The sequence below is a fragment of the Crocodylus porosus genome, unplaced genomic scaffold (assembly GCF_001723895.1).
Source record: "Crocodylus porosus isolate Cpor-Errol unplaced genomic scaffold, CroPor_comp1, whole genome shotgun sequence".
Lineage (NCBI taxonomy): Eukaryota > Metazoa > Chordata > Crocodylia > Crocodylidae > Crocodylus > Crocodylus porosus.
Window position 1 is genome coordinate 24,882,529 of NW_017728947.1, and position 8,096 is coordinate 24,890,624.

The following is an 8,096-nucleotide window of genomic DNA, read 5'->3' on the forward strand; positions in this document are numbered from 1 at the left end:
GCTAGTAGGGAGGGAAAGACTGCAGCAAGACCTGGATAAGTTGCAGGGGTGGGCTAGCAAAAACAGGATGCTTTTCAATACTGACAAGTGCAGGGTGCTACACTTGGGCAGTAGTAACCAGCAGCACACTTATAAGATGGGAAACTCCCTTTTAGAGAGCACGGAAGCAGAAAGGGATCTTGGAGTCATTACTGACTCCAAGATGAACATGGGCCGACAATGTGAGGTCACGGTTGGCAGGGCTAACCGCACCTTGTCATGCATCCACAGGTGCACCTCCTTGGCCCTGCTTGAGATGATCTTCCCCCTCTATGTGACATTGGTCAGGCCACAGCTGGAGTACTGTGTCCAGTTCTGTGCGTCCCACTTCAGGAGGGGTCTGGACAACAGTGAGAGGGTGCAGAGGAGGGCCACCCGCATGATCTGGGGACAACAGGGCAGACCCTACAATGAGAGACTGCAGGACCTGAACCTGTTCAGCCTTCACAAGAGAAGGCTGAGGGGGGACCTGGTGACAGTCTATAAACTCACTAGAGGGGGACCAGAAGGGTTTGGGAGAGACCTTGTTTCCCCTAGCACCCCCTGGCATAACAAGGAATAACGACCACAAGTTGTTGGAGAGTAGGTTTAGATTAAGATTAGACATCTGTAAGAACTACTTCACAGTTAGGGCGGCTAGGATCTGGAACCAACTTCCAAAGGAAGTGGTGCTGGCTCCTACCCTAGGGGTCTTTAAGAGGAGGCTTGATGCCTACCTAGCTGGGATTAATTTGAGCCCAGTTTTTTCTTCTGCCCAGGCAGGGGGACAGACTTGAAGGTCTACAAGGTCCCTTCCGACCCTACTTCTACAATTCTATGATTCAACCTATTTGGGATGAGGAAGGAATTTTACCTCAAAATTTAGGTTGGCATGAACTGCTGGGAATCTGGCCTTCCTCTATACTGGGGGCATTGCCCTCTCCCTTGGATCTCTTGAACATATTTTAACAACTCCTTCCAGTCTTTGCAGTGGCAGAGCACTGACAGTGCCACTGCCCTCTTGGTTTTCCTGTGGCAAGTTAGTGTTTGTGATACCTTCTAGCCATACAGAAAAATCTATTTATAAAGTTTTCAAGAATAGGCTTGACAATCACTTGTCTAGGATGACAGAGAGATGACCCCGACTTGAGCAGGGGATTGAACTAAATGATTTGCTGAGGTCCCTTCCATTCCTACATTCTTACGATTCTATGAAACAGTTACAATTTATCCTTTAAAAAGGATCCTATTTGTAAACCAGTATTTTTACATATTCATAGTATTTTACATAAGACAGAACTTACTTACATAAATCAATCCCTGGGAAGTTAAGGCTGCAGATCAAGTCCCAAATGTGTGTATATATTGAACTAATTGTGCATTTTGTATCAATCACTTTGATCTTTTCTTACTTCAAAGACGCATATTATTGTATTTATTACTAAGACAGTGGTGCTCAACCTTCTGGCTCTTTGGACCAGATGGTTCACAAGCTAATTCCAGCATGGGATCAGTGTGTGGGGTCAGCCCACAGGTACAATCTGGTATTCCAGCCCAGCCCCACACACTGAACCCAGCCAGGGCCCAACCCTGCATTCTGACCCAATTTGTGTCCACAAGGCCAAGTCATCCAACCCACAGGACTCTCATTAGGTCTAAAAATTTTGCAGCAAGGAGTACCACAGGCTGGATGACACAGCCCTGCAGGTCAGAGGTTAAGCACTACTGGTATAAGACAAAGTTCTGAAAGTACAAGACAGCCATTTTTATCCATGTCATGAAGCGAACTAACAGATTTTCCTCCCATTCATAGTCAAACTCCTTTCACACAAGAACTTAGCTAAATATAGACTATATCATTTGAAAAGGATAAGATACTCCTTTCTTTTATTATGAACATTGTTTCCCTATATTAAAACATAAAGATGAAAGTGGTTCACTTGATACTTCCTTACTTTAAGTCTGAAGAACTTTCTTTTGGATCTTGGCTTCACTGACTCTTTACGCCTTGTCTACACTAGAAAGGATGTCCTTGTAAACTGTACTTGAAAATCTACCACCCAGAAAAGCAGCTTATACTGGCAGAAGAGTACTTTGATGTCATCAAAACATGTAGGTCAAGTTTTACAAAGAGAGAAAAGCTATAATACACTGGAACAGAGTGTACTCAACCAGTGTGCACACCAGATGACCACATAACACAATGCCAGTGCCAAGTTATTGCCTAGAGTTATCTACATATTGAATGCAAAAGCTACTTATGTGTAGCACTTTTTAATCCTATTATGTCTTTGCAACTTAATTGTACTCTGATTAGCTAACTGTAATTGTAGGTGTCGTATTTGTAATTGTGCTCCTTTTGGCTACATAAGAAACAGCAAATTGAAAGCACCCCTCAATGGGCTGCTATTAGGAACCTTACAAAACCATAAGAACTATTCAGTAAAGCTTCAAAACGGCTGTGTTTCAATTTGATTTCAGATTTGGCCATTTTGAAGGACAGTAATTCATTTTTCAGCTTCAGAGGACAGCGATTCATTTTTCAATTTGGTGTTTCGGATTACTGTCCTGTTTCGTTTCGGCCAAATCTGTTTCGAAATTCGGCTCTTCCAAATCTCCTCCAAATCTGTTTTGAACAAGCGGCAAGGGAAGCCTTGCACAGCCCCACCCAGCCAGGCAGGGCTTGGGGTCACAGGGAGCAGGGCCCCAGCAGGGAAAAAGACAGGGCCATGGGCAGCTCATCCAGGGGTGGGAGAGGGCTGCTGTCCTCCATGCAAGCAAGGGGACCCCTGGCATAGATCTCCGATCCGTCACACCAGGTTGCGATGCAGGGAAGCAGCGCACAACAGCGAGCAAGCCTGCTGGTCCCTGCCTTGTAATCAGCTCAGCAGGGAGCAGAGATCCATGCCAGGGTCTCCTCGCTGCCGCTGCCCGCCCGGTGCTGCCCCAGTGACACCCCAACCCTGCTGTGTTACCTGGCTCCTCAGGGAGCAGAGATCCGCACCAGGGGTCTCCTTGCTGCTGCTGCCTGCCCTGTGCAACCCCAAGTCACCGGGGCAGCACAGAGTGGACAGCAGTGGTGAGGAGACCCCCCAGCACAGATCTGTGCTCCCTGTAGAGCTGAGTCGCTTGGCAGTGCAGCAGCATACAGTTGTTTCCCTGCAAGCCCGGCTCCAAAATGCCAAAATTTTCTGAAGCATTTCCAAAACGTTTTGGATGCCTCATTTAGTTTCAGAGATATTTCTGAGCCTTCCGTTTCAATTTGGATTCAGTGTTTCAGACGCTGAAACAGCCCAAAACATCTCTAAAATGAAACACCTGCTGAAATTTCACACAGCCCTACTATTCAGTTTCAGTGTTCCTATCTCTTTTCATTCTTCAGGCTTCTAATAGCCTGTGAAAGTTACTAGCTTGCATCATTTTCAAGGGTTTTAATAAAAACCTTGAAAATAAGATGACCTAGTCAGTTTGAGGGCTGGTAATATCACAGTAATGACAGCATGGTAAGCAATACTCACTATCTGTGCTGTGGTATTAGTAGCCTTATAAACAGAAACTGCCAAAAAGAAAATAAAAGGACAGACAGTCATTAAGGTGGTTTAGTCAAAGTCCATTTAGACTAGGGACAGGCATTACACACAAACCGGTTTCAGTGATCAGAAACGTGTTTAAAACTAACACTGCACATAAACTGGTTTCAAAATGGCCCAAACCAGTTTGAGATAGACCTGGAGGAATGTAGTATCAAACTTAACTGATATAGTTAACATCAGTTCACTTCATTATCAGTTCAATCCATGCATCTTAGAGAAACCTGTGAAGATTGAATTGATTCACCCTCTGGCTTTTTTACTGTCTGTACTTAGCCTTAGTGCTCTCAACACACAAAGATTAGGATCTTAAATGTACCAGGACTTGCAGGGGCGGTCAAGACAGTGCCAGGCCCTGGCATGAGATGGGTTGCTGTGCGCTAGCTGTACACATGCTAGATCAAAACAAGTTGCATATCCCCAATCTGAAAATACTTAGTCTAAAATTATTCTCTTGAAAGTTTCTCACTCAGTTTTAGCTTCTCCATACAAGGCTGGCAGAACTCCAGTAACTCTTAAGATATTCTGACCCTTAAAACCCAGACAGGAAAGTGAGACTATGATCTAAACCAGTGGATTTCAACCTGTGATCCAAAGATGCCTAGGGGTCCACAAACTATGTCTAAGGGGTCTGCAAAAGATGACTATGATCAATCAAAGGTATGTGACTACCCACACTTATAATTCAAAGGGGTCCACACCTCCATTCAAAATGTTTTAAGGGTCCACAAATGAAAAAAGGTTGAAACCACTGATCTCAACCCTTTACTGGCTACCATGTGTCACTTCCTGCAGAGTACGAAATCTGTCTTCCAAATGCAACAGTCAGTTCCTTTAATTGAATGAAGCTACCAAAAAGAAAGGTCAATTGAAGGCAGCCAACAAAAGACTTAAAAACATTTTTAAAAAGCCAAAGCCACAGAAAGAAAATGAAATGAAGCAAACATGAAAGGGAAAAGAAGCCACAAAAAAGTGAGAGTAGAGCTCCAATACCAGACATATACAAAGAAAATAAAGGTATAAAAATGAGGCATACTTTCCTTCGTGACTCCTGCTTTGGACAGAAGCTTCATTTTCTTATGTATTAAATTCAGCAGCTCTACTCAGTCAAGCAATATTTTTCCACCAAGTTACTAAATCTAATTCCATAAAGTTTTTAACAGTTCAGAAAGATTCAAAGAGGCCATTGTTAAAATTTCCAAACTGAAATTAGTTTTGTTAAAATTATAATCTCTAAATGATTTCAGCTAAACGCCAACTTCAGTGAAGCAGCAGACACGGAGGGATGTATTGCAAGTGGGGGGTAGGGGGATAATGCATTGCAATTCTAAGACCCCCTTTATGAACATTAGAGTAAAATGCATTTACAATCTGAATGGTCTTAAAAACTAGAGACAAATAGGGAGCAATATCTTGAGAAAAAAGATGCCACCGTCCCCTAATAGAATGCCAACATAAAATGTTATAGCGGGGGGGGGGTTGTTTTGCTTTGTTTTTTTGTTGCTTTTTTAAACAAGAAAAGGGATAGTTGAGTAAAATAGAAAGCATGATCTACTGATGAGCATGACTCAGGTTCAGCCTTTGCTGTGCAACCTTGAGCGCTTAAGACATAAGTGCCTAAGTCCTTTTGTGGATCTGGGCCTAAGAATACAGTCCTCAAAACCCCTGCCTAAGCTCTTAAGTGCATACATTCTTGCCGGTAAAATTCCCTAGGCATCTATATTTCTGCTTCAACACCTTCCCAGAACCAGAGCTATATAAGCCAGACCAAAATCTTCAATCTAGACATTTTTCTGCTCATCTCTCCTGAGAGGCTTGACCTGCTAGGTGTGTTCCTAGCGTATCTCCAACATAACAACAGTACTGACCTCTGTACAAAACACAGCAGCCGTGGCCTCTTTAGTTTAAAGAAACATCATCAGGGCAGGAGATGATGCCCCCTTTTTTATAATAGCTTTATGATTACAACACTTACCTAAAATACAGGATATCAGACTGCCTCAATGGTCTGGTCACAGGCCTTTTTTGTTTGTTTGTTTGTTTTTTAAAGGTAGGGGCACTCTCCATCCCTATTGTTGAAGCTGGGCTGCTTTACAAAAAAGAAATTAAGATTTACTCAAGGAACACAATTGTGCATCCAAGTGATTAGGGTATTCATCTGGGAGAGAGGAACCCTGAGTTCTTGTTCTTATTCCAAGGGCTGTTTACTATAAAGTGTTTTAGGTATAACCAATTTTAAAAAAGAAAAGTATATATTTTTGCACATTCATGCATAGTAGGATTTTTGAGAGAAGACAAAAAGAACTAACAAAGATCCAATTTGGTTTCCTCACATCCTCTATATCTACAACTGGGATACACCACTTTGTGCATGAGCATAACTTCAGTAACTCAACCCTAAACAAAGTGGAATTCTCATATGGAGGTGGAAGAGAGCAAGAGGAATGTATCCTGAACTCCAGTTATAAACTTAGAGCCTTGATTCTACTTTGTATGGTAAAAAAGTCAGAATGATTGTTTGCAAACTAGACTTCAAATATTTAATAAGCAAGCTTAGCCAAAAGGCTGACTAAATAAGGTACACAGTACTAGAAGGGGAGGAAATGAGTAGCTACATATATTAATTATCACCCTTTCTGGGACTGGTGTCTCACTCAAGTTAAAATTTAAAGGGCTTAGATTACTTTCTGGTGAATGTTATTAGTTTTACTCAAGAGATGCAAAGACTAAGGCTGTCACAACAGAGAAGGAGAACATATACAGCGTCATTACAAGCTGAGTCATACAGAAGCATAGCATCTTGCTTTATTATAACACAGTACACTAAATAGGCTCCTGAAGCACTATCATTTGTTCTGTGATAGAGTGATAGCAGCAAACTAACTTAGTATTACAGGGAAATGAAATCTAGTGCATCTGTAATGCAACTCTCAGTAGGAAGACCAAGTCCTTTTGCTGGGCTCTTAGGCAGTAGCAGCTGCAGGCTCCTTTCCTCTCCTACAGCAGAAACACAATAGGAGAGGAGCTGGTGTGAGCTGCTTTGTTGCTGTTGCAGAGGACAGGAGCCAGATCTGCCTGCTGAGAGCCAGGCTGCAGGTGGGAAGAGGAGGCGGCTTCTGGCAGACAGCCAGGAACTACATCAGAAAGGAACTCAGAATCTTACACAACACACACACACTGAAGGGATCCCCTCTCTGTGCTCCCTGGAGAATTCTAGCCTTTCACAGAATTTGTCTCTGAATATTTTAACTCTCTCCTAATGCATGATGTTATATCAGAGCAACACCATCTTCGAAGCAGAGGGTAGAAACACAGGATACAGCTGAATGGCCTCAAAACAAAATTAGATATTTTAAATGTCTGTCCCCACAACTCTCTATCCTGCCCATAGCAGCAACTGCAGGAACAGCCCCAGCAGGGATCTTCAAACACCCTCCAAACTTTTTTAGCTTTCCTTGGAATTTCTCTGCTCTGATTGGCTCTTCACTCCAGCTTTCCTCCACCTTCACAGGCACTTCTCCTCCAGGCTCCATTCCACACTTAGCCTCCTTCCTCTTCTATGCCCTGCCCCCCTTAGCCTATTTACTTTATCACCTCCTAACTCCCGCCCCCCCAACACACCACACAACACACACACTGAGTGCAACTCATAAGCAGGGCCTGGTTTGAATTGTGATTTCATATTTTTCATGAAAATCACAAAATTTGTGATTTCCATAAAAAAGCAATTTGCAATGAATTGCTATGATACAACCACAAAAGCCTAGCAGGGCAGGAAAGGGCTTACAAAATAGGCAGGGGAGAAGATAGCATGAGAATGGGTAGTGAAGGGGCTGTTTGCTCCTCCAGGTGCGAAAACTGGGAGATGGGGGGTTGGAGGTACCTGGGGGCTGCCTTGGCAGATGGCCTGGATAGGGGAGAAGCTGTTTGCTCCTCCAGGTGGGAAAACTGGGGTGCCAGGGGGTTGGGGAAGAGAACACACTGCGTGGAGAAGCAAATGGCCCCTCCCCTACTGGATGCCAGGGCAGTGTGCCAAGGCAGCTCCCAGGGGCTCTCAAACCCCCACCGCAGTTTTCCAGCACAGAGAAGAAAACAGCCCCTCCCCTACTCAGCACCAAGACTTTCTAACCAAGATAATCAGCAGCTTCCAAGCCCAAGAAAAAGCCTCTTACCATGAATGGATAGCAGCAGTAGCATCAGCAGCAGCACAACCATTGGAGACTGACCTGGCCCTAAAGCTGCCCCCTCAGCCAATCATGATGTGGGTGCAAAAACAGTGGCCCCGACCACAATTATGCCACAATGTTAGTAAACTGGGCCCACAATTTAAACCAGGCCCTACTCATAAGATATCTGCTTCTGTTACCAGTTAATTCTGTTTAAATACTACACCTTCTCCCCCGGGAGCCGCAGGGGAGAGCTCCGTCTCCCTCCACGACTAAGGAGGACTCTGGGACCTCCCGCTCTGCCCAGTCAGGGGCATGGACC

At 44.0% G+C, this 8,096-nt stretch overlaps 1 protein-coding gene across 3 annotated transcripts in view; it reads right to left on the reverse strand.

Annotated features, from left to right (window-relative positions):
* METTL15 (methyltransferase like 15) overlaps positions 1-8,096 on the reverse strand; it is a 230,214-nt gene that overhangs the window by 209,770 nt on the left and 12,348 nt on the right. The gene's annotated exons all lie outside the window — the stretch shown is intronic.